This window comes from Sciurus carolinensis, chromosome 11 (genome assembly GCF_902686445.1).
Source record: "Sciurus carolinensis chromosome 11, mSciCar1.2, whole genome shotgun sequence".
NCBI lineage: Eukaryota > Metazoa > Chordata > Mammalia > Rodentia > Sciuridae > Sciurus > Sciurus carolinensis.
Window position 1 is genome coordinate 63,525,433 of NC_062223.1, and position 26,213 is coordinate 63,551,645.

General features: G+C 44.1%; 1 protein-coding gene across 10 annotated transcripts in view; it reads right to left on the reverse strand.

Annotated features, from left to right (window-relative positions):
- Bmal1 (basic helix-loop-helix ARNT like 1) overlaps positions 1-26,213 on the reverse strand; it is a 99,407-nt gene that overhangs the window by 47,817 nt on the left and 25,377 nt on the right. For 9 of the 10 annotated variants that reach the window (XR_007103825.1, XM_047515737.1, XM_047515734.1 and 6 more), the window contains exon 2: positions 24,300-24,372. The gene's annotated coding sequence lies outside the window, so the exon portion shown is untranslated. Of the gene's footprint in view, positions 1-10,546; positions 10,624-24,299; positions 24,373-26,213 lie in introns of all 10 variants that reach the window. The other variant, XM_047515735.1, reaches the window with a different exon arrangement.

The window sequence follows — 26,213 nt, forward strand, 5'->3', positions numbered from 1 at the left end:
AAAAGCTTTAAAAATGTTTATCCTTTTTGTCAGCATAATTTCATGTGTAATTAAGCTAAATATTGTCAAAGCTTACCATCTCTCACACAGCATTTATAATAGTTACCTATCTGTACCTACCTATATAGATAAATATTTATATCAATGAATTATACAGGAATTTTCTTATAGCACTATAATAGGGTATAACCAAAAACATCTAAATGTTCCCCTGAGAGGATTTACAAATAAATTATGATACTAAGATGAAATACTATTCAACCATTCAAATTATACTTAAGAATAGATGATGTCAGGTGTGTGGCCCATGCCTGTATTCCTAGCGGCTCAGGAGGCTGAGGCAGGAGGATTGCGAGTTCAAAACCAGCCTCAGCAAAAATGAGGCGCTAAGCTACTCAGTGAAACCCTGTCTCTAAATAAAATACAAAAAAGGGCTGGGGATGTGGCTCAGTGGTCGAGTGCCCCTGAGTTCAATCACCAGTACTCCGCCCCCCAAAACAAAGAATATATGACAACATGGGAGATACTCCTGCACACAAAAAAAGTGTTAGGTGAAAAAGGACACAAATTACGTATACAATATTCCTGACCTCATTACTATCTACAGAAAAAAGATGAAGAGAAAATTCACCAGAATACTAAGACTACTATCTCCAACTGGTGTGATGGGTCACTGTTGCTTTATTACCATGCCTCAATTTTCTATCTTTTTCTAAAGTGAATATCAGTTATTTATATAACAAAATTTAACAAAAAAAAAAGGACTATAAAAAAGTAAACCAAAATGTTAACAGTAGCTGTCTTCGGGGCTGAGACAATGAAAACTGATTTTCATCTTTTGTTTTTTGTATTGATTTTGAACTTTCTCTAACAAGCATGTATCACTTTTGGACTCAGAAGAACTATAAGCCTTTCTATTAAGTACTGAAGTTTGTCATAACCATATCAACATCATAAAATGGACAACTAGTTTTAAAACATGAATAACGAAGAACAGGGAAATCTTCAAACACCAACTATCCTAGACTGAGGTCTTGAGAAATTTCCAATAAAAGAAGCATGGAGGGACTCCAGACCGACTGCACACACATTACCACCAAAGTCACATTTCACAACTGGCACCATGACCCTCATGTCTACTCACAACATGAATTGGTCCTTAGGTGCTGTGATGACTGGCTACACAAGATGCCAATACAGGGGAGCCAAACACTGGTGCTGGTAGGAAGCCTCCTAATGACAGCTGCTCCCTCAAGGGGACTCTTCTGGATGCCAGACCCCTGGAGAGTCCTTGGGTCTCACGGACAGGTGTGGAAAGCAAGCCTATGGGAGGCCCACTTCAGCCTCCAGCTTCGGTCTTCGAGTTGGTGTGGGCGTCCCTCAGAAGCCCACTGCCGCCTGGTTTTCAGGCCTGCTTGCAGTTTTCAGAGCCAGGCTGATGCAGGCTGAGTTTCAGGTAAAACAAAGCAACTTAGGAAAGGGCAGGGTACTGAGCTGGTTCAGTATCCTCTCTGAAAAAAAACCTACACGTGGATGTTTTAAAAACATATGTATGTATAGGAGAAATCAAAAGAACAAGAGGGCAAAGAAGAAGAAGCTGAGGATGAAACTGTCTCAGACTCTAGGTTTGCATTTTCTAAAAGGGACAGGGAACAGGAGAACACTTTATTTTTCTGACAATCAATAGATGCAGTTAAAAATTCTGACTTCTACTACATATCCTTATGTAAAAGGATATCTCTAAGGGAAACAAAACCATTTCTTTTATTTCAAGTCTGACTTAAGGTTCCTCCAGCTAATTTATAAACTAACACACATGCACACACACACCATACACACACACACACACATACCCTCCCCCATACTTTAAAAAGATGCAATATGAATATTTTTTAATGTGCCTTTTGTTCTCTTAAAATGGACTTGGTTAATAATATAACTTGCCAACACTTATAATTTCAAATCCAATCAGTATAATGCCCTAACTGTAATACAAAGAAAAAATGAATTAAAGTTTGTTAAAATAAGATAATATGTAAATGTTGGGGCACTGTCCACCAGAAGGCATTATTAATGACACAGTGAAATACTGTACCTTTTCATAACAAATAGGTACTCATAAACTTGGTAGTAGTATTCCTGGAAAATTTAGTATATAACAAAACATACAAAAACTGTTTATGTGTAAAATAGAGTCAGATTTCAGGCTAAGATCACTATAAACAGGGTTTTGCCTACATGAATGTCAACTGATCATTAGGCAGTTGGGTAGATGGAAAATCCTTTTTTCCCCAAGTTTTACATCTATTAGCATCCTCATCCTTTCTGTACAGAAGTCCTGTCTGGGTCACTGTGACAATCACCTACACACATTTTAAAGATGTCCTGTAGAGGGCGCTATGTACTCACTCAGAACCAGTAGCCTTAGTCAGTCTTCTACAGGCAAAGAGGCAGAGAGATTAAGATATTTACCTAAAGCTTTAAAGTGTATCAGTGGCAAGTAGAACTAGAAAAAGAGAAGAAATAGTGGAGACAGAAGGAAATTGCTATGCTAATGTTGATATTTATCATCACCAGACATTGTGCCAGGTACTTTCTGTTACGCCCAAGCAGGGTCTCACCTAATCTATCAACTTGTGGGTTAGTGCTATTATCACCCCCATTTTTTTTCAGATAAAGACACAACATTTCAGGGAGGTTAGGTCACTGCTCAGGGACCTATTTCAGTAATGACAGAGGCGGATTTTATACAGTGCTTTTTCTATTGCTTCAAGCTGATTTTTCTCCAAGTGCTTGGGCCCACACTTTCCTGTCTCTCACTTTACTGCTTAAGTTTCTAGAAATAGTGACGGGGGTGTATGATATCTGAAAAGCAACTCACAAAGAGAAAGATGGTTCAGTCCCAGCTTCTTAGTTCCCTGGCCCACACAGCCCGGATTTGGAAGAAGTCATGGATCATCTTTCCCTATTCTCCAGGGGGCCTAAGCCAGCACATTTGGCATCTACCTCCCAGGTTTGGAGGGCAGGTGTTCATCACATCCTTCTGCCCATTATGGTTGGGGCGGTTCTGTGAGACTGAGTACTGCATTCAGTATTTGAAGAAGCAATCTGTTTTGCAATTCGTAGGCACCTCTCTCCCTCTACTTTCAAGCCCTGAAGTCATGACTGGAAACTTTAAGAAATCTATCGTATCAGGTATCTTGTTCACGAAAAGAAATATTAATAGCTCATATTTGTCACTTTGATCTAATCCCACACTTCAGGAGCCCTGTGGGGCCTGGTGAAGCCAAGATGAGCCCATTTGCTGGTTATAGTGCAGAGGCCTCTGCTCTGTAGTCCATTCTGTCAAAATAAACTCTGAAGAGGTTTCATGGAAAATGGTTCAACTCAGGCTCCTGTCAAATGATTTCTTGCAAAATAAGTTAAAGCAGGGCCAGCTCAAGTCTGGTGCAGCATGGGCTTATTTTTAGCACGATGCAGAAAAGGTTGTGACATATTCAAGCACCAAAGCGAAGAGAACAGGCTCTGGAGTTGCACTGCCTGGGCCCAAGTCTCTCTGCTCCTGCCTGTGTGGCTCCAGAGGACCTCTGACCTCCTGCTCCTTCCATGGTATCCTAACTGAGAAAGTGAGGATCATGATAGTAGCCACCTCATAGGGAGGCTGAGAGTAGCAAATAAGACAATCATGTAAGGAGCTTACCAGAGTGCCTGGCACAGGGCAAGCACTCACATGGCAAATGTCCCCTGTTATTAAGATTATATTGATTCTGTCATGTAAAAAATGATTGGCAGAACTGGGCAACATAAACCCTGTGAAGGAGATAAAGCAATAGAAAAAAGGATGTGGGTCCAGAAGCACTATTTTCAACCTTCTGAAGTGGAATCATGTCATGCCTACAGACCTTTGCTCTGTGGGGCCACAAAGGGCATAACTAGGTCAACATTGCCAAGAGGCAGGTATAAGGTTAGAACAAAGAAGAATTTTCTAAGAGCCAGAGATGTCCAGAAAGAGGGAGCAGGATACCTAGGGTGCAGGTGCCCAGCTGGGGCTGGGAGGCTGCCTAGGATGGCCTTTTCTGCACCAGAGGTTGGCCAGAAGAGGTAACCTTTGATGCTCCCTCCCAGTGGACCCTTCTATTGCTTTGATAATGAGGGGGGGAAAGTGCTGATAGCCAAGGTGTGGCTGCTCAACCTGAAGGAGGAAGATGGACTTTGGACAAATCTTAGCATTCACAACCTTCAGGTCTTTTACTTGATGTCCTCAGAACACCATTAGCTGATGGCAATGGTAGCTCCAGGCACCAGCAATGGTTCAAGAAACCAAAAGTATTTCTTGAGCACCTGCTGGGTGCCATGGCAGTCATCCAAGTGTAAAGTGACCAGGTTGGAAGCCAGTGGGTCATTCCAGTTCACAGGCAACTCCCCAACCCCTCTCCAGCCAAAGCATCAGGGTTCTGGCCTTTTACCACCTCTTTATCACCAAACCACAGACACAACCCCGGACCTAGGTCTTGCCAATGTTAAGTCTCCTGGGTCAAGCTGCACACAGGGAAAGACACTGGGACATAGAGAAAAGGCAAGGAGTAAGGGCTGGGGGAAAAGAGAGAGAATCTGCTCCCTAAAAATTGGTTCAGAGGTGGGGCACCAAGCAGTCATTTTTCATCATGAAATAGTGTTACTTTTATAAACTGTAAAAAACAAAAATAGGTTTGAAAATAGAAACTATTTTACAACAAAAAAATATTTGTCGAAGTCACACTATAAATCCAAGAAAAAATTTAATTCCCAAACTATAGCTCATATGCTATTTTCCAACTATTTCCTATATACTTTCCTGCTAATTTATACAGTCTCAACTCTGAGAACTCAAAGACGGCTATGAGTATCAAAAGATTAGAAAGAAATATGCATGGCCTTAGAGATATCTGTGTACTCATTTAATTATTTGCCATCTGGCAAGGCCTGGTGACATGTTTGAAAACAACTGGTCAGACTGGCTAGGATCTCACTGAGGAAGAAGATGGTCTTCCTCTTCTCAGGGAGAATGTACTCAATAATCCAAAGGCCCCAGCTTTTGATCCAAGTTACTGGATCTGCCACTGTGCCAGTTCCTCCATCCCTACCTCCTACCTCCTCGGCAGTGGCGATTCATGTCCTAGCGTGTCAATGTCCTTCACTCTGTTTGGCTGGCTGTCTATAGCCAAATCCCACTGCTGCTTCTTCTCCTGCAAGCGTTTCTCTCCCACTGACTCCTCTCCTGGCTGACTGCTACAGCCTTAGTTTAGGTCCAGACCAGCCCCCGCCTGGCCTACTCACATCCTCTAAAACCACTGCTCTCCAGCACCACCAGGAGGGGACGCCACAGTCCGTCCTCCCCCGTGAAGGTTTCCGGAGGTTGTCTGCCCCTCCCAGCCTCAGGAGGAAAATGAGCACCCACAGCCCCTCTGGCCCAGGGCAAGAGACGGACATCAGTTCCACCTCACATGCCCGCTTTCACATGTGGCACTGGCTACCACAGTCAGAAACAAGGCCACCAGGATCAGTTACTCTTCCGCTGGAGGGGAGGATGGGAAGTACAGTGCTCAGGCCACCTCCACGCCATCCTGTAAGGGGCAGTGCATCCCATGGAACCCAGGCTAACTGCCCCTGGCTGAGCCCCAGTCCTTTGTTCCCTTCTGACTTCCTAGGAAATCCCCTCAATGATCCAGTCCCAGGGCTCATTTTCACTGCCACTCACCACCTGCTGTACCCTCCTTCTCTTCCTCCTCCAACTCAGCAAACTGCACCCTTTCCCATCAGAGACCTTTACAGCATCTGTAAACTTCTCCAAGCGGGCCAGAGATCAACTGATGCCACCTTTGCCTTGGTATCCAACACATGGATTCTGAAATTCCACGCTCCCACCCTCTCCACCACTTAAGAAATCTGTTGTACACACAAAACTTGGTCTCCTTATGGTATGGCCACTACTGGATCATCTCAGTGTCTGTGTCTTCTGGGACCATGAAACTCTGAAGTATAGAAATAAGATCTGTTTAATCTACTGTCTCCCAAGTTCAGCACAGCAGGGCACTGTCAGGAAAAACACAGAGCCCACTGCCCTAGTCCACCCTTAAAATGACTCCCTGTGGGACCCTGGGCAGTATTTTCCTCTCTGAAACTCAGCTTCCCACTTACAGTAAGGTGGGGTTGAAGCAGAGGGCCTCTGAAATCTCACCCAGGTCTCACACACCACAAGAACACAGGCAAAATGCACAAATCCAGGCCTTCTCCTGACTATGGGGGTAATAACTCAGGGCTGGGCTCAGCGAGACAGCACAGTACAGCTCCTCCGGGTGGCACAGACCCGCCATTGCGATGAGTGAGAATCCTAAAGTGGGCATTCAGTGCTCTGGGATGCATGTTTGTGCAGCTAAGCATAATGGACAATGAAGAATGATTTAATCTCCCTTTGAGAACATAAGTACACTATTCTATATTTATACCTTCCATCTCCTAATTTAGATGGGAAGAACTTTTTCTGATCAGCCCTTACTTGCCAATGATTTTGTTCTACATCTAAATGAAGAATAGGAGTCATATAAGTTCGCAGATTGAATGGATGGCTGATTTAGAAAGCCCTTAAATGTGGCTGCAGGCCGGCGTTGGCAACCCCATAATTAGATATGGCATGCTCTGCAATGATGTATTTTTTACTGTTTTTTAATAACTCAGTCCTCCTTCTGGGATGAGGGGAAAAATGGAATTTGTTAAAAATAAATCGAGATTTAGTGGCTTTTCAGCCTTCTGCCGCTTGTTGCTCAAAATATTCTATAATAAGAGAAGCCCTGCCCTATAGTGCACTGTAAACACCCACAGACACTCAGAGCCAAATTCTTCCAATTATGACCCTGTGCCTGTTGCCAAGCTACTGCAAGGACCTACTTGAAAGGCAGCCATCTAGGCCACTTCCTGATTAAGCTGCCCTGTAGCAAGGAACCAAGGCCTGCTGCTTGGCATAGTATCTTGTCTCAAATAATTGTCCCATGTTCTCGAAATTAAGCCTTTTCCTTGTGATAGAATTACAATTCAGAGGCTAGTGAAAACTAACCACCTTGCCCATCTGTCTGGGTCATGTGTATGTTTAAGATCTTGGGCTATCACATGTTGAACTAAAATCTGGTAGCAGAAGTGCATTCATGATCGGCTTCTCTAATTGTATTGTGCGAATCAAGGTCAAACAAAAGTAGGTCAACTATCAACATGACAGGTGAGTCGGATGCAGCCTGCCCTTCTAAACAGCTTCCGCACTAAACAGTTTGGGTCACTGCTGCTAAAAGCAGCAGGCTGAAATGGTTGTTTTAAAGTCCTTACCACACCTCAAGAGGGGAAATGTGGTTGGTGTCAGGTGTTGGGTTTGCAGCTTTTAAGATCAAATGCCAGTGCACCAGTTGGGACTGCCCATCCAACCCAGTTGTGTGTGTGGCCACAACAAACCCTTAAAGAACTGCATGCAAACAATCAGGAGATTGCAGTGTGCCACATTCGTACTGAGAGAGAAATCACTTCCAGCTCCTTAGTAACCAGAATGCTCAAAGCAGCACTGAGCAAAATGGGTCCTGGCTAGAAACAAATCACTCTCCCTCCCAGCAGGAGGCTCTTCATTTACTGTTGGCTTACTGGGCAACTAGTCCAAGAGAAGCACTCAAGACCTTCACAGGGCCCTAGGACATGGTACCCCAGGAACTCAACTCTGAATTGGGGGGGGGACTTAGTGAACAAGTACCCCCCAAAAGAAAACCAATGTATATTATGGAGTCAGATTTTCCAAATTCAAAAATGGGACCAAGAATACTTGGGTAGCATTTTTAAAAGCAGGAATCCTGGAATACCTGGGATGGGGAGGGGCACAAAGCATTGATCCTCTTCAGAGAGGTCTTCCCTGGCTGACAATCTAAAGTGGTGCATCCTATGACTCCCACATCACCCTGGACTCTAACTCCTTGATTGCTGACATGATCTTGTGTACTTGTGGCTGCTCTGATTAGAATGGGGGCATCAGGAGTGCAGAAATTCTGTCTTGTTCTTGACAGTTTACAGAGCCATTGGGATAGTCTCTGGCTCTTAGCAGGTGCTCAGTGGAGGCCCATGAAGAAATTCATCCATGCCAGACCTCTGGAAGAGCAATGCATAGACCATGCTTCCTCCACCTCATGCAATGCCATGAGGTGAAACTACTGGAATTCCCATCCCATGAGAAAAATCAGGGCTCAGAAAGGGTGTGTATTTTGCCCAGTGTTGGGCATCTAATAACTGATGAAGTTGGAATTCAAACCAAGGCATTAAAAGTTCTAATCTTGGCTTTGTCACTTTTTTTTTTTTTTTTTTTTTTTTGCAGTGCTGGGGATTGAACCCAGGGTCTTGTGCAGGCAAGGCAAGCATTCTACTAACTAAGCCATATCCCCAGTCCTAATCTTGGCTTTGTAATGAGCGTCTATTGCTTTTATAATTCAGAAAAGGCAAAGAAGAAAAGCTTTGGATGAAAATTTATTCATCATAAAGAGATTTGTAGTCAGATACAGTGGCACACACCTGTAATCCCAGCAATTCAGGAGATTGAGGCAGGAGGACAGTAAATTCAAGGCCAGCCTCAGCAACTTCTGCGAGGCCCTAAGTAATGTAGCAAGATCCTGTTTCAAAATAAAAAATAAAAAGGGCTGGGGATGTGGCTCAGTGGTAAAGTATCCCTGGGTTCAACTCCCAGTGCCAATAAATAATAACAAAGAAATAAAGAGTTCTGTATCAAATGATCTAATATATAACATATTAAGTTTATACAATAAAAATCCAGACCTGAGCTGGGAATACAGCTCAGTTGGTAGAGTGCTTGCCTCACATGCATAAGGCCCTGGGTTAAATCCCCAGCACCACAAAAAAAAAAAAAAAGAAAAAAAATTCTAGCCCCATCTCCTACAGAAAGCACTGGCACCATAGCCAGAGCAGGAGAAGGGATTCTGGGGCCTTCTTCCATGGTTAATAACATTCATTATTGCTGTCACTGTTAGAAAAAGCAGACTTATTCCACGATTCATGGAAAGATTCCAAGAAGAGGCCTATGAGCAAGTTCGAGATGAAGAATTAAGGTGTTTGGAATCTGTCTTCTCCTAAACCCATACCTTGAAAATTGGGAGAAAAAAAGAAAGAAGAGCCAGGCACGGTGGTGCACACCTATAATACCAGCAGCTTGGGAGGCTGAGACAGGAGGATTGCAAATTCAAAGGCAGCCACAGCACTTGGCAAGGTCCTAAGCAATTTAGTAAGACTCTGTCTCAAAATGAAAAACAAACAAGCAAATAGGACTGGGGATTGGCTCAGTGGTTAAGTACCCCTGGGTTCAATCCCTGGTATAAGAAAAGCAAAGAAAAGAAAAAAGCAAAGAAAAGAAAAGGAACGGAAAGGAAAGGAAGAAAGAAAAAGGAAAAACAGTATACTTTTTAAAATTAAGATTTCAAAAAAATGTATAAATTAGAAAACAGAGATTTATATTTACATGAGTTGAAAGTTGAGAACACTAAATTCAGTGGAAGTTAAGTTTATCCCCCTTTATAATCTATAAATCCCAGTAACAGTCCTATCAGTCTGATGTTTGGGGCCAAGAAAATCTATCCCATCTGCCTGGTAGATGCAGGCTATGGCTTGAGTTTATGTGCAAGTCAATAGGTACACCTCGTCCATATGGCTAGGGCAGTTCTACTGTGTGAATACATTTCTCAAGATATGAGAAATAAATGCAAAATGGCAAGTATTATCAATCAAACAGGTATTTCCAATGCTACCAGGATGCCTGACAGTCCTCAGCTACCAGCATCCTGCAGAAATGTGAAGTGCTGCATGATTGCAAATGAGGAGCAGCATGAGGACAAAAGGGCACCTAAACCTTCAGGATCAGAAATTTTCAACTGGGATCCCTGGGGGATTTCAGAGTAAATGTTTCACCACAGGATTGGGCTTATGAGTATTTGTCATATGCATCTTTTTCTGGGGAGAGGGTCTGTAAATTTCACCAGATGCACAAAGAGATCTGTGAACCCCAATGACTAGAAGCATCTGCCAACCCTTTCTGCTGCTGCTTTATTTAGGATGATATAAAAAGCACACCAGAAGACCCCTGGCTTTGACGGTAAACAGGGAAGACTGTCAAAGTTCTTGCCCAGTCTAGCCGCTGGAAATTGCTCAGCCAGAGAATGAAAAGAGGTCATTGGCTAAAGGAAACTGCTAGTCTTAGCTTAAGCTGGTGGCCTTGAGAGAGACAAATGGCATCAGAAAAGAACAGAGAGCCACTTAGGAACCAGAGAGTCTTAGGCAAGATGAACTTGTAAGCAATAGTGGGACAGAAAAAGAATACAGGCCTTGGAACCAGGCAGGGCTCCACCTAAATCTTAGCTGTGTGGCCTGGGGACAGTGATGGTGATGATAACAATGACAATGACAACTATATCTGCAATATGCTGTTATTTACTAACAGCATGATGTTTAAAACACAGTAATCAAGCACTTATGTACTTACAAAATAGCATATGTTATTTCATTTAATTTTCACAGCGGCTCTATGAACCCTCTCTATATTATCTTCATTTTCCAGATCTGGAAAAAGAAAGTTAAAGAGATTAAGTGGCATTCTCAAGGGCCAGAGCTAATTGGGACCCAACTTGGGTCTGCTCAACTCTGAGTCCATACTGTTAACTACTAAGCTCCAATGCACTGCCAACCTCAGCTGCTTCATCTGTTAAAAAAAAAAAAAAAAAGTAATCCTCACTCCTGCAAATTGCTAGGGACTAGACAGAACACATGTGAAGGATGCCCGGCACACAGGAAGCTCTCCAATAGAGCTGCTCCTGTCTTTCCTACATCATGGGGACCTCCGAAAGGGAGAGGAGAGGTGGGAGGTGAGCATCTGCTGTACAGACGGTACAGTGTTTCACTTCACAGGACTCAGCAAGCACCACTAGGTTTGGACCAAGGCTTAAGAGATGGGGATGACAATCCCTCCATTAGGGACACAGAGGGACACTTCAGCAAGATGGGCAAAAATGTATTTACTCAGAGGTGAAAGGATTTTCATCAAAATTTGGAAAGGACTGAATTATCAGGAGGAATAATTCAAGCCCAGAAAGTCCCAAAAAAAGCAGCGCCAGACAGCATGGCCATGCCAAGACCAGGAGTATGTGTGCACTGGTGGCCTGATGGCCTGGGACTGCAGCAGGGTGGGTGGCGGGCAGCCAAGGCCTTGCTCCTGGGCATGTTAAGAGATGGAGATATTGAATCCCTAGTTATCAATGAGCTCAGTCTGGAACTTGGGCAGAAGCTATGCATTATAAAAAAAAAAAAAAGAAAAGAAAAATAAACAGAGATAATTTTTAGAGCAAGTCAATTCTGAAGTCAAATATGGAGAAATGTAGCTACTGCAAGAAAGAACTAATGCCTTTGGGTTTGTAATGTGTGAGGATCAAGGGGCCTACCTGCAGGAGGAAGAGCCCCACTCACTGATAGCACTCCTTGACCACACTCTTCTGGAAAGCCTGAGTGGGGGGCTGCAAGGCAGCTCCCAGTGCTCCTTGGAGTGCCAACTGCATGCACAGAACATGCACCCCAGGGCTTGTGTGTGCTTGTAAGAAAAGCATCACAAGTATGGCCAGCTTAGCTCTCCTGCTGTTCTTGTAAAGGAATCACTACACCAAGTTTATTCCACTAGAATTAAAGATGCTCAGAGGTCTTCAGGTCCTGTCATCTACCCGCTCATCTCCCCTGTAGCACAGGCTCAGCATCAATTTCCTGGACCATTTTAACAGCCTCTCAAGTAGTTCTGCTGCCTCGCTCCCACAGACCGGCCCCCGCACTGCCACCAGCTGGCTTTCTAAAATAAAGTGCTGACCACGTTCACTCACCTCCTGAAAGATGTCTACTAGATTTGCAATGCCTATGGAATAAATCCCAAAGTCTTAGCTTGCATGCAGGCATGCGCTAACTCATTCATTTGTTCATCACCCATCTAATGTTTCGTGATCACCATCTGTGTGCCAGGCTCTGTTTCAGGCTCTGGGATGGTGTGTGCAATGGATAAGACAGGGTCCCTCCTTGTGGATTTACATTCTAGAGGAGTAAACAGTAAACTAGAGACAGGTATATAATATAAAGTCAGGTAGTGCTGGTTGCTAATGAAGAAAAAATAAAGCAAGGCAAAAGAACAGAGTGATTGCTAGGGTTGGCGACAGAGGGGTGCTTTTTGAGACAGGTGAAAGACAGCACTTACACAGAGACCAGAATGGAGTGAGGGTAAGCCAGACAAAGATGTGTGGGATAAAGCAACTGGCTGAGGAGAGCAAGTGCCAAGGACCCAGGGCAAGAAAGAGGAGCTGCAAGAAAGACACAGTGGCTGAAGAGGAGTAAGCAAAGCAGGAAGTGCTGAGAGGAGAACAGAGAAGTGAAGGGGCTGGCAGCCATAGCAAGAAGTCTAGAATCTACTCCAGGGATGCCAGGAAGCCACCAGAGGGTTCTGAGGAGGAAAGGGACAAGCACTTTCTCTTCTTCTGAAAAGCGCTTTGCCTGCTTGGGAAATGACAGCAGGAAGGCCAGAGGGAAGTGGAGAGAGCCACTGAGGTAGAGGTTGGGACGAGAGTGGAAAGGAGCGGTGGCTTTGAGGGGGCTTTGAAGGGAGTATTGTCAAGAACTGCACTCAGACAACGCGGGGAAGGAGGGACAGCAGAATCCGCGATGATGCCTACATTTTTGAGCCAGGGTGGGGTCACATAAGATGGGGAAAACTGTGGAGCAGGAAGGTTGTTTTTCTTGTTAAGAACAAATTAAGAGTTCTGCTTAGTTACGTTGGTCCGGTTGACCACTACACCTCACAGGATAGCTGTTGAGTGGGCAGTGGGTTTGTGAGTTGAGGGCTCAGGAAGAAGATTCAGGCTGGAAACAAAGATTTGGGGCTTGTCAGTATATCGGTGACCATCATAAAGTGGCAGCTTGGAGCTCTACTACTTGGGCCCCACTGTAGACATGTACCCAGTGTCACCTTTTACCAGGACTCTGGCCTCTGTCCTGTGGTCCCTTCTGCTTAGAATGCTCTTCTTGGACTTCCACAGCTGGTAGAGTCCTCCTCACCTTTTAAGCCTTGCTCAAAAATCATTTTTTCTCTAAAGGCCCTTCCTGACTCCCCAGAGAGAGCCAGTGCCCCTCTCCCTTCTCTCACAGCAGCCTGGTGCAAACCTCGGGATGGCACACCCCTGGTGCCACCTGAGCCACTTACCCCTTTCATGCCTGGGAGCTCCTGAGGGCAGAGGCTGTAAGCCTATTCCCCTGTGCACCCCTATTGCCTAACATGAAGTCTGAGCATGGCAACATAACTAGATGAATGGAGTCTTCCTCGGTGCAAAGAGGAACAAAAGAAATTACATATGTGCAAACTGACTCACGCTGCAGCTGCTGTCTGCAAGGGGAAAAGGTGAAAAAAATACGGCACTGTCACCACTGAGGCACTAATGAAGCTCAATGGGTTAGAATGGCATCTTCCCGGGAGGAGCTGCTTAACAAGAAAGAGCTCGAGAATCTAAGAGTTTAGCAGATAATCTCAGGGCATGATGAGGTGTCATGAGCTCTGCACCTGATGGAGGTGTTTCAGGTTTTGAACTGCAGAAATTCCCACTGAGTCCAGAACCAACACTCCAGGAGGTCAAAGGCAGAGGGAAGGAAGCTGACCTCCCTTCTTATTTAATCCTGAGAGTGATCTGGGAAGCAGGGCCTATCAGCCCTCCTTTACAGGTGAGGATAAGAAGTATCAGAGAGGAAGGTGATTTGCCCCAAGGTCACAGAGTTGGGAGGTGCAGGATTCACAGCCAGGTCTGCCAGACACCAACACACTCCAAAGCCTCACTCCATGACGCAGGGTCCTACAGCGTGCAAGATCCTGTGTACCACAGGGGCCCCAGACTGCCATGGAAACATGGTTCTGGTGAGGGGCTGTGATTTGCCAGTATTACTGAGGCGTCACCAGAAGAACAGAGGCTTGGAGCACTGGCTGCATTCTCTTAAGGGGCACAGAAAAAGCAAAAACGTACCATTTTAATAGTCTAACCTTTCTGCTTAAAGTATCTTACAAACAAAGCAAGAAGAACGGGATATAGTGTTTTTTGGTTGTTGGTTTGTTTTTACTATGATGCTGTGTGATTCAGGGAACTGGGTAGCTGTCACTGCACCACAAGGTTTACAAAACCAACACCACAGATCAAACTGGTGCACGGCAGCTCTCTCATGCACTTACACAAACGTTTGTTGCCCACCTACTGTGTGTAGGACACTCAGCAGGCAGCACAGGATAAGAAAAGTCCTGGAATTGAACTGGTGACTCCCTTACTCACTGCCAATGTAACAGTGTATTAACCTAAGCCTCAGTTTCTCATCTGTACAAAGAATGCACGGCTCCTTTCACAAAGGTTCTGATGTCCTGAGGACCTAAGTGGGATGACACATATGCCTGGCATTCAGCAAATAGCTAATGGTTGGTAGTTTGTTTATCACTGAGCAAACAAAAGAATTTATGTACACTGCAGAAAAAGGGGATGGAAAAAAAGAGCTTTATCTGACCATGGAACCAACCTAGGATTGCTCTTCAATTGATGAATGGACAAAGAAACTGTGGCATATATACACAATGGAATACTACTCAGGCATAAGAAGAACCAAAATTCTGGCATATGCTGGTAAATGGATGGAGCTGAAGAATATCATGCTAAGTGAAATTAGCCAAACCCCAAAACCCAAAGGCTGAATGTTTCTCTGATAAGTGGATGATGATACGTAATTGGGGCAAAGGGGTAGAGGGGGGGTAAGAGAAGAATGGAGGCACTTTGGTGTATATAGGGAAATGGGGGTGGGAGGGGGGTGGGGGAAGGAAAGATAGTGGACTGAGACAGACAATATTACCCTATGTACATGTATGATTACACAAATGATGTGAATGTACATTGTGCACAACCATAGAAACGAAAAGTTGTACCCTATTTGTGTACCATGAATCAAAATGCAGTCTGTAAAAATAAAAAAATTTAAAAAAAATAAATTTAAAAAAATGTGAAAGTTGAAAAAAAAAAAGAGCTATATCCAAGCTCTTGTAAAATCTTAGTAGGATAAATAGCATCCTCGAGGACTTACTGAAGCATAAGGAAATTCTTTAAGAAATTTTTAGTTGCTGAGTATTTTAAGGTGGGGTGGAGAAGGAAAGGCAGAGTGAGAGGAAAAGGGAAAGGGAAAGGAGAAGAGCTGAATTTGAATATACCAGCGTATTCGCAAGAGTCAAAAGAAGTACTGCCGGGCTTGGTGGTGCAGGCCTCTACTCCCAGGGGCTCAGAAGGCTGAGGCAGGAAAATTGGTGAGTTCAAGGTCAGACTCAGCACTTTAGGGAGACCCCAAGCAACTCAGTAAGACCCTGTCTCTATATAAAATATAAAAAAGGGCTGGGGATGTGTGACTCAGAGGTTAAGCGCCCCTGAGTTCAATCCCTGGTACCAAAACAACAACAAAAATCAATGTTACCTTTTCTCTAATGGATAGAACTACCTATTAATTATTATGGTTTTATTTTCTCTGCCCGACTCTTATTCAATCTTCGATACCACCCCTGCCCACTTTGCTTGATAATCTTTTCCATCCTACCCTACCTGGAGAATTAATGTTTTTCTATAGTCAATCCCTATTATTGTGCACACTACACTGTCCTCTGCCTTTTGGGTTTTCCCTACCAAATACTGAGCTCCTGAGAATATGAATTGTGTACTCAAGGGGTAGCCTTCCTCACCTCAAGATGCCTTGCCAGTAGCTACCAGTTTGAAGAGTCCCCAGAGGAGAATCTTCTCTCTACTTCAGTAGATGAGACAGGACTCACACTGTAGAGCATTAATCCTGTGGCTGAACATCTGAAACACACCCTTCAATATTATTGATACATTCTTCCAATTGCCCCTGTAATAGAAATACTGTCCCTATTTTGTAGAAGGGTGCACTGAGGCTCAGAGAAGGGAGGCCACCAGCAAAGGGTCATGCTGCCAGTGAAAATGATGAAGCCAGAATTTGAACAAGGGTCTGACTCCAAATTCCTTCCTCTGGACCAGAACTGCCCAGTGGTGGTTCTAACGAAGCTGCAAGCAATCTAGAAGATCTAGGCATCAAATCTACTGCAGCCTCATAAGAGGTTAGTGCTGAGGAGTTGTGGCCAAAGGGCAAACACCAACTCAGAGATGCAGGACAGGAGGCCTCCAGAGAAGGCAGGATTCAAAATGTCATGTGCAGTAGTGGTGAAGTGACCATTTCCCAGATCTGTCCTTTCTGTGGAAAAGGAGAAAGCCTGGGCCAGGAGCTCTCAGCCATGTGAAATCAGGAAGGGCCTCTGGTCAAGAATTTTCAGATCCTTCCTGAAAGCTTTGAAAACATGAACATAAACACTAACATTTCTAGGAGAAAGCCATGAACAAAAGTGGCCACAGGAAGTCTGGGAACATCACTTCCCTTTCCTTTTCCTACCCCCAGCTCAGTAAAGGAGACTTTGTGGCATCTTGTGGACAAAAACTTTGTCTCAACCACACAGCATGACTTGCGATTCCCTGCTCCCAAGGTCTCTTGTGCCTAAGGTCTGGCCCTCCCTGGTCCAGCCCCTTCCAGTGCTGACTCCACGGAGGTGCTGATAGTTCTGGTCTTGCTGGGAAGGGCCAGCCAAACCTGTGATGGCAGGAAAATGGAAGCCATGATTCTTTCAAAGTCTTCCTGGCACAAATAATATCCTTAGATAATTAACAACTGATTACAATATTTGGGGAACATTTTTGTCAAATTGCAGGATGATAACCATCACCAATGTCAAGATATGAAATCTTTTAGTTAAATCCACCAACTCATGTATTTTTAAATGTTTTTCTAAGACAAATATGTCATTTTTATGGCATATTTGTGTGCTTTTAAAACTTGCTTTTTGTGTTTGTGCTGAAGCAAAAACTAGATTATCAAAGCCACAATAGGATGCTCCTGGAAAGAGCATGAATTGGTACAGCCTTTCTGGAGGGTAAGTGGCTATATGTATTCATATTTTAAAAGGAAAGTGGCTTAAGTCAAAAAATCCCCTCTCTATGTATCTATACCATAGGAAATCTTGTGCAAAAAAGTTCACAGGTATGTGCAAAATTTCTTGAGCAGACATGACTGTGATGGCAAAAGATCAGAACAACATGAGTGTCTACCAATGCTGGGGGGAATAAATAAACTTAAAAATACATCTGGAATACAACTGTAAAAACCAAAAATTACCTTCACATATCAATTTGGAAAGATAACCATAATAATTGAACGCTGTAAAAAGAAAGTTGCTATTAGTATTAAATGTTTATCATAAAAAATTTTAAATAATAGCATCAACCACTGAAATGCTCCTCTCTGCCAGGTGCTGTCCAGGCATTTGGCACCCGGGATTGCCAATGTAGGTCACACAGCCAATGGGAAAGATTCCAATAAAGGCCTGCCTGACAAACCTCCCTCAGAACACAAAAAGAAAAACAACAGAGAACTTAGACTCAACATCATAAATTGGGGCTCAGTCATTTTTTTCCAAAGCCAAAACAACAGCAGATATATTGTGCTCATAATATCTGGATATAATCTGTGATTCACAAAGCGCTTTCTTTATCTGCCATCTCACTTGCTCACTGCAGCCTTGTGCATGTTAGGGCTGTAATCTCTTGTCCAGTCTTACTCTGTTAGCAACAATAATACTTTTAAAAACAATAGCAATGAGAGCAGATACTAGGTATTTGTATTTTCTACATGCCAGGCACGGTGCTAAGCACATTTTCATTTCCTTCATACAGAAACTTATAAAGGTCACTCCTTCTATCCCATTTGCAGATGAGGACCCTAGGGTTTAGAGAGCCTGATGGTGTGCTTGGGTCCTGTGATAGTGTGCAGCTGATGTCCGAAGTGGGTCTTGCACCAGAGCCAAGTGCCCTTTGAAGGAGATGTCTTGGGGGCATCTGTGCTTTAAGCCCATCTCAGTTTGTTGCTGGCAAATGTCCTTAGGGCCTGGCTACATTCCTTCCCCCATTGTCCACTTTCCCCACTTGGCAGGAAGCCATTTTTAAGTTTTTATTTTTCCACTCAAAAACAGTGTGAGTCATTTGGAGCTCAGCCAGGCTGCCCTTAGAGGGCCCTGGTGGCCTGGTGAGGGTGTCCTGAGGGACCTGGCTTACCCTGCTGCCCAGTCCTTGCCCAGCTGGCTGAGTCTAGATAGAGTTTTCACATCACTGTGATCTAAACAGTCACAGGGATCTAACAGTCACAACAAGTCAGTAAAGAGGTCCCTGAGATACAAGTTGGGGGGTGGGATGGGGAGGAGGTGTCCTTGGATTGGGAGAGAGAAAATATTTATGTAGCCAAGAGCTATAATGTGTCTATTATTCCTAGTGGCACATTAGACCTCTAAGAGAAGAAATATAGCAGGGTTATAAATTATGCAAGTAAAACATCATGCAAGATAAACATACACACAGTACATACAAACTGCATCACATAGCAGCCGCTCTTAAGGTAATAACTTAGGTTCTCCCTTACCCCTTCTGTAGAGACCGGAGCCCTGGCTGTCCAGGTATTGCCCTGCTACAGAGACCAAAGGCCAAGGCTGGTCTGATCCTGACAGGCTTTGGAAGGACAAGACGGCAGGCACACAGGTCATTATGACCCGCGATGGTCAGTCATCCTCAGAGTGTATGAAGGTCCACACACCAGAGGAGAAGCAGCTGGCTCTGTCCTGACAGGATGGCCAAATGGTTCATGTCCTTACAGATGGACAACAAGGGCTGGCAGGGTAGTGAAAAAGGGCACAGGGATGTGAGCAAAAAGAACAGACCCCACCATGGCACAGATTGCTTCCTTACCACTGTGAACGCTGATGCAAGAAGCAAGTGAGGCTGTGGGTTAATCCCCAGGCACATAGGAGAGTCCGAGAAGTGGAGGGTCTGAGGAGGCTCTTTTACGGGCTATTGCCTAGACCGCTATGATACAATGGGCATGGGTGAGTGTGAGGTTCCCTCGGGGCTGTCAGTCAACTCTGTGTGGGGCACCTACCTAGAATCCTGGGTACACTTGTTATCCCAGGGTTTACAGGGGCTGCCAGCAGGGAACAAACACTCTTTAATCTAATAACCACACAAATAAATGCAAACATAAGATGACTTTTGTGATGAGCACTAGTGAGGTACAAGAGGACTAGCTGCTGGAATGTGTGACAGAGGGTCTGTAGGATACAAGTGAACAAGAGCATGCATGTACAGGCTGGCACTGGGACCAGCCCCTGCTTTGCCAGAGACTTTGTCAGGTGGGACCCTAGTTTTCTTATATGGTGTCTTTGGGATAATAATGGTGACACTCACCCCAGCCACCATCTACTAAACCACAAATAAGAGGTAGTTAAACACCAAGCACTCTGACAATAAGCAGTCCATCAGCAGCAGGTAATCTGCGGGATTACCAGCATGGGAAGGTGATGCTGAGACCTGGCCTTCCCTTCAGAGAAGTTAAGGGAGGTTCCTACCAAATCAGCTGAGATCTGAGGGCAAACAGGCACAAGCTAGGCAAACCCAGAGGAAAAAAACATTCCATGTAGAAGAAACAGTTGTGGGAAGTCCCTTGCAAGGGAAGACAGCATCAGAAGAATTTCTAGGCAAGAAAAGCTGGGTCCTGGTCAGCAGGACCCTCCATGCCAGATGACAGTCTTTTGGGAGGTCTTCCCAGCTTACTATAAACCCCTGAATAAAAGCTGTGTTCTTAGCACAACTTCCAGTTTTGTGCCGAAGCAGGAAGTGAAAGAGACAACTAGTGTCGAGATGAAGGCCTCCAATGAAAATGTGAATTTATTACCATAGACTTGGTGGGGTGTGCTAGCTCCCATGGGGAATGTGGACACTGACCTGGGCACCTTGGGTCAGAACCCCTTCCTATATTCGTGTTACTCCTCAGCACACATTGACTAAGCTGGGAGATACAACAGGCAGCCACAAATACTGCCTGCACTCAAAGCTGAGAAGAGGTTTGGCCCCATCAACTCAATGGTCACTGAACCTCCAATTCCAAGTGGATCTGATCGCATTTTAAATCTGTTGTTTGGCTGCACAAACAGACCTTTGCTATCCTCACTCTTTCAACAACACTTCCTGAGCCAGGTGCACTAGGTTGGCACTGGAACAGAAAGACTGTGCATGTATGCATGTGTGTGTGTTTCTCCATTCTTAAGGAGCTCAGTTACTGAGCTTTATAGATAAGAAAGTCAACAGCTACTCTGATAAGTGCTTTTCAACAGAGCCCTGCAGGGTGTTCTGGGAGGCAGGAGGAAGGTCATCTCCAGGTGTGGGGGGGTGTCCAAGAGAGCCAGGGGAAAATGGAACTCAGTCACCTAGATGAGGAGCAGGGTCAGGTGTTCCAGGAGAGGACCATCACTGGCAAAGTCACCAGAGGTGAGACTATGGGTGGCTGGGACTGAGACTGGAAATGTGGGGTTAGGAAAAAGTGGAATGAGGAAGGTGGCCAAAAGCCAGGTTATGAAAAGCTCCCGGAAGGGCTTGGCTTTTATTCTGTACGTACTGGGAGCCTTGGAGAGTCTTAAAGAGAGAAAGCCATGATGAGATAAGTGACTTAGAAGCATCATGTTGGCAAGGTGTGGGGTGGGATGAAGGAGGAGAAAGATGGGCAGGATGACCAACGGAGGGGCTACTATAAGAAAAAATCCAAATGATGATCCTAACAAAGGAGTTTTTGGGGGAAAGAAGAAAAATGAGTTGAAAAAATCAGAAGATGGGCCTCTTCAGGATGAAGTAGTAGAATAGGACATGGGGGAAAGGACAAGTTATAGACAACTCTGAAGGAGAGTCACTAAAGGGGCACAGACCAGGGCCAGCACCCTGAGGAGCAAAACACAGGGGGCACTTAAGGTAGGGCGGGGAGGGATCTGAGGTGCCCGGGGGCAGAAAGCTAGGAAGGGTTTCTGGGTGAGATTCTGACTCTGAGGCAGTCTAGCAAGGCTGCTCGGCAGAGGAGCAGTGGATGAGCTCACCCAAGAAAACACCAGGGTAGACCTGAGAGGGACCAAGCTAAACCTACACCCAAGGACAAAAAGACAGAACAGGCCAAGCAGGCCTCAGAGGTCATGGTCTGTGAGGTTGGAGGAGGAACCAGGAGATAGCAGACCAGGTCACACAGGAAGGTCAGAGGTGAGGATTCAGGAGGGAGTCCTGTCTGGAGGGAGCAGCTGAAGAAAGAAAGATTGAGGGCTCAGTTGACAAGCCAATAGTCACCCACCAGGTTTCCTGTTTCCCCTAACAGGCTTGCTGCTGCCTGGCTTCACTGGTCAGAGAAACCTTTCCTGACCACCTCCCAGCTCCCTGGGTCTCATTGCTCTCCAACCTCACACCACACTCCACTGCCCACCATGAGGTGGGCCTGAGGTCACATTAGACATCTCATCTACCTAGGATGTCTGCCTCCTGATGACAGACCTTTGTCCTATTGTCACCTCTGCAACTGTGGGCGGAGAGTAGTGCTTGGCACACAAAGGCTGAGCACTGAGTCCCAAATCACCTGGTTTATTAGAAGCAACAAATAATGAACAGGCAGAGTCCATGTCCAATTCTGCCTGTAGACACTGGGGATGCAGTGAGCAGACAAAGCAGTACCTTGCTTCTGAAGCTTGAAGTTGGAGATGAGCAGAGAAAAACACGAAGTGTTTAAATAAAAAATACATTGCAATGGCCATAGAGTTAGGGTTGGAATCTTCCTCTCAAGCCTTTTGTTGACATTTCCTGTCCAAGCCCGTCCTGCCACTTTCACCAATTGAGGACAATTTGACTTCCCAAACTTCTTTTACCCTTTTAAAAGACAGTATAGTCCTCTCAATTTTTAACCTGAAGGGCTAAATCTACCTCTAACATAAGTAGGAGGAGAAATTCCAGACCTAGGTGACATAAAACAGGGAACAGCATAAACCAGGAGTCATATAGACCCTGTGTTCTGATCCCTGTGCCTTGGGCTGGTTATTCAACCTTTTAATGACTTGATTTCCTTATTGCTGAAATGGGAATACTAAATCTCCCATCATAGGTCATTATAAGATGAAAAAAATGACACAGACAGAGTACTTAGCACTGTACTTGGTACTTGATGAGTGTTTCATCAATGGTGCCACAAACCAGTTAACCTTTTCATACCAATGGTTAACTTTTTGCTTTTACTGTTAGATATCTAACTGCTATATTCAAAATTACTTAGAATTCAAACCACAGAGTATACACTTGAAATACTCCAGAGCACAAATTGATATGTTGTTGAATGACTTGATGAATTGTCCCAAATTCCCCATAATTTTAAGGACTCTACAGTAAGAAATTTTATTTCAATTTTTGGTCCACTCCCTTGTTCCTCTAATTTGTGTAAATGCACTATTTACCCAACAGATCACATCTTGTCTTATGGCAAAAGTCCAAACATGGGCCAGATTCCATGGTGCAAGTTGTGGCAGAGTTATGAACACCACACCTCAAAGGGAGTCTAAGAACACAATCACAAGCCCAGTGTACACACAAACCTCCAAACATAGCTTCACTCCAAAGAAGGCATAAGAACTGGTCACAACATGTTTTGCCTGCCTCCAAAGGGAAGAAACGTTACTCTAACATGCAAACACTTAAATCTTACATGTCTACCTTCTTTGACTTCCCAAGTCTCCATGAGAGACTCCATGAGTGACCTATTTAGTAATATCTCCATTCTTTATCTCTCATTGACGTCTGACCACAAGCAAGCTGGTTTCTTTCCCTCTCATGACATGACAGTCCTCAAGGCCATCTTAAAGACCTTGCCACAAATTCAGCACTTTTCCTTCAGATCTCTTCTCTCTGGTCCCTGTTGTCCCGTCCTCTTCCATTCTTGGGCTCTCTCCTCCATGGCCTCTGGGTCTCTTCTACCCTCTTCCTCCCATTCTGAAGTTATGCTCATTCCCCCAGTCTCAGCCTTCTGCTTATCTTGGGGAGAACTTATTTAAACTATAGCTTCCATTCTGTATATCCAGACTTTACCCTCTCAGACCAGGCTTTAACCTGGCATTTCTGATTATCTACTGTGACATTTCCTGTGGATGAATCCTGATAGCCTGAATTCAACATATCTAAAACCAGATGCACCAAACCACCTCTTTTCCACCCCCAACATCCACACTTCTATCAAGGATACCGTTGTGAACCCCCAAGTTTAAATTTTTATCTTCTTTGACTGCTGTCTTCAAAGTCTAAAAAGACTAAAAATGCAATTGGTTGCCCCTTGACAATATCTCTTCTATAGGTCATTGCTTTCATTACTATTAGCCATATAACCTCACGTAGGGATTGCTGCTATTGCTTTCTAACAGAGCCCCATGCCTCTTGCCCAACTATCAAGTGAATGTTCCTAAAACATCACCTCAGTTGTTTTACTTCTTTGATCAAAATAACTTTAGAGGGTTCTTATTGCCTTCAGGAAAAAGTCTAAGTGCCTTAGACTGGCACTCAGGGTATAGAAAGGAGTTGACAAACTAGAGCATGCAGGCCAAATCCAGGCCATCATCTGATTCTCTAAGGTTTTACTGAAATGAAGTCATACATATTCATTTACATATCATCTACAGCTGCTTTCATTCCACCAAAGCAGAGTTGAGTAACTGGAACAGAGACTACATGGCCTAGGAAGCCAAAAATATTTAGCATATGTTTCTTTACAAAAAAAAGTTTATTGACTGTGGGCTAGAGACATTAGGTGCCAGTAAATCAAGTCCTTGCCCATGACTCCTTTGAATGAAGCTTTTGCTCCTTTGGGTCCATTGCTGAGCTTACTTTCTTTATGCCTTACTCCCATTTGCTCAAGCACTGAAAATTTTATTTCACTCTTTCCTGGATATTTTCCAAATTATTTTTATTTTCAAAACAGAACCAAAGTTCCACCTCTTTATGATGACAACTATATTCATCCCTTGCAACCCTGAATTCTCCTTACCTTCAGCTTCCCTCTCTGTATCTATGACAGAAACCTATAACAAGATTCCATTTTTCCTGTGTATACTTTTGGCCTATTCAATAGGTCTCTCTAGGGTCCAGGCTTAGGAAGTTCCACAGAGCTCCTACCTGCCAATGATACCTACCTTGCCTTTCATGCCAAATACCAATCCTTGACAGCATAATTTGTAAGAAAGCATCAAACAAACTTACCAACGAAGGCTTAGGATTCCACATTTGAGTAGTCAAAGTTGGGTCTGAAAGCATACACACTAGCCAGCACCACCTAAAAGTCAATGAAATAGAGAGTTTAGCTTTTAAAGAAAATAGATATTTTCTTTAAATTCACAATGTGCATTAAGTTTCAAATGACCATTCTCCTAGGATGCCCATGTTTGTTTCTTTGCCTGGACAATCACTACTTATCCTTCAAATTCATTAGATGTTCTCTGGAAGTCTCCTGGATGTCCCAGGCAGGCCAGGTAGCCCCTCCCCTCAACTCCCATTGAATTCTGATAACACGTGTGGTAAAGCACATGGCACAATTTCTTGTTTAGGAATGGGGTTCTGTAGATTGTAGACTTTTCAAGACAAGAGACCTGTTAAATTCACTCCAACCCTTATCCCCACTTTCCAGAATACCACAGGCATTTAGATGGTCCTCAATAAAATATCTGTTAAAAAAAAAAAATGAATGGAAGCCAGGAGCAGTGTGCAAGCCTGTAATCCCTACTACTTGAGAGCTGAGACAGGAGGACTGCAAGTTCAAAGCCAGCCTCAGCAACTTAGCGAGGCCCTAAGAAACTCAGTGAGACCCTGTCTCTAATAAAATATAAAAATGGGCTGGGGATATGGTTTGGTGGTTAGGCACCCTTGGGTTCAATCCCTAGTACCAAAAACAAAAAGAGTGGAAAAACAATCTACTCAATTCATTATTAACACATGCCTGGGTACCTAAGCTTCTATTAGGCCACAATTTTCACTACAGATATGCATGCATGCCTCAATTCTATTACTTTGAATAGGCAACAGTTTACCAGGAAGGATTAAAAAGATCAATCCAAACACACACCTTTGTAATGACACTCCCCTGGGCAGAAACCTTCAGAGGCTCCCGAATCGAGGTTCAGCCCAGCTCCACAGCCGGAATACCAGGCCTGCACCGACTAGCCTGGCCTGCACCAACTAACCTCAGCTGGCATGGGTTCCTCAGGGGACCCTACCACCAGAGAGGCAGGACTGACAGCCAGTCTGCAAACACACAGTCCTCTCTCAGTATTCCCTCTACTTGGATGTCTTCTTTCACTTTTCTCCACAATATCTCCCTCTCCGGATGCCATTCATTCAGACATCATATCCCAAACCAAGTTCTTATTGGGGGGAGGAGAAAAAAGTGCATTTTCCCTTGCCATTTTTTTTAATTGTGGCAAAATACACATAACATAAAATTTATAATCATAACCATTTTAAGGGTACAGTTTGGTGATATTAAGTACAATTCATATTGTTATATCACCACTACCACCATCTACCTCCAGAACTCTTCCTCTACAAAATGGAAACTCTATATCCATTAAACAATAACTGCCTTCCCCCACCAAGTCCCTGGCACTCAATAAATTTTAGTAAAATGAATGAATGAATGAATACATGAATGAATCTGACTGAATCCTCTCCACAGAAATACTATCTTCTTCTGCAGAATTCCAATGGCACAATCTTCACATTTCACATCTTTCTCAGATTTATTGATTAATCCTAAATGATATATTTTTTTCACAGTTATATTCTCCTTCCGGACAGGACACTATGACTTTGTAATATTAAGCTTACATCCAAAAGCATGCATTTGGCCTGTCCTCCATGTTGCTGGATCAATGGGTCATGCCTTAATCCTCACATGCAGGTTTTGACACCAGTTTTGTTCCCTCTTGCTTGGCCACTCTCTTCACTCAGTTTCAAGGGATAGCTTTCTCTGGTTTTGCACCCACCTCCCTGGTTGTTCCTTCTCTTCTCACCTCCTGTTTGGTCGCATCCCTTCACTGACACTCCCTTGGTGATCTCACCTAGTTCATGAATTCAAATATCACTGCCATGCTGATGATCATGCTCACTCAGATTTTCCCA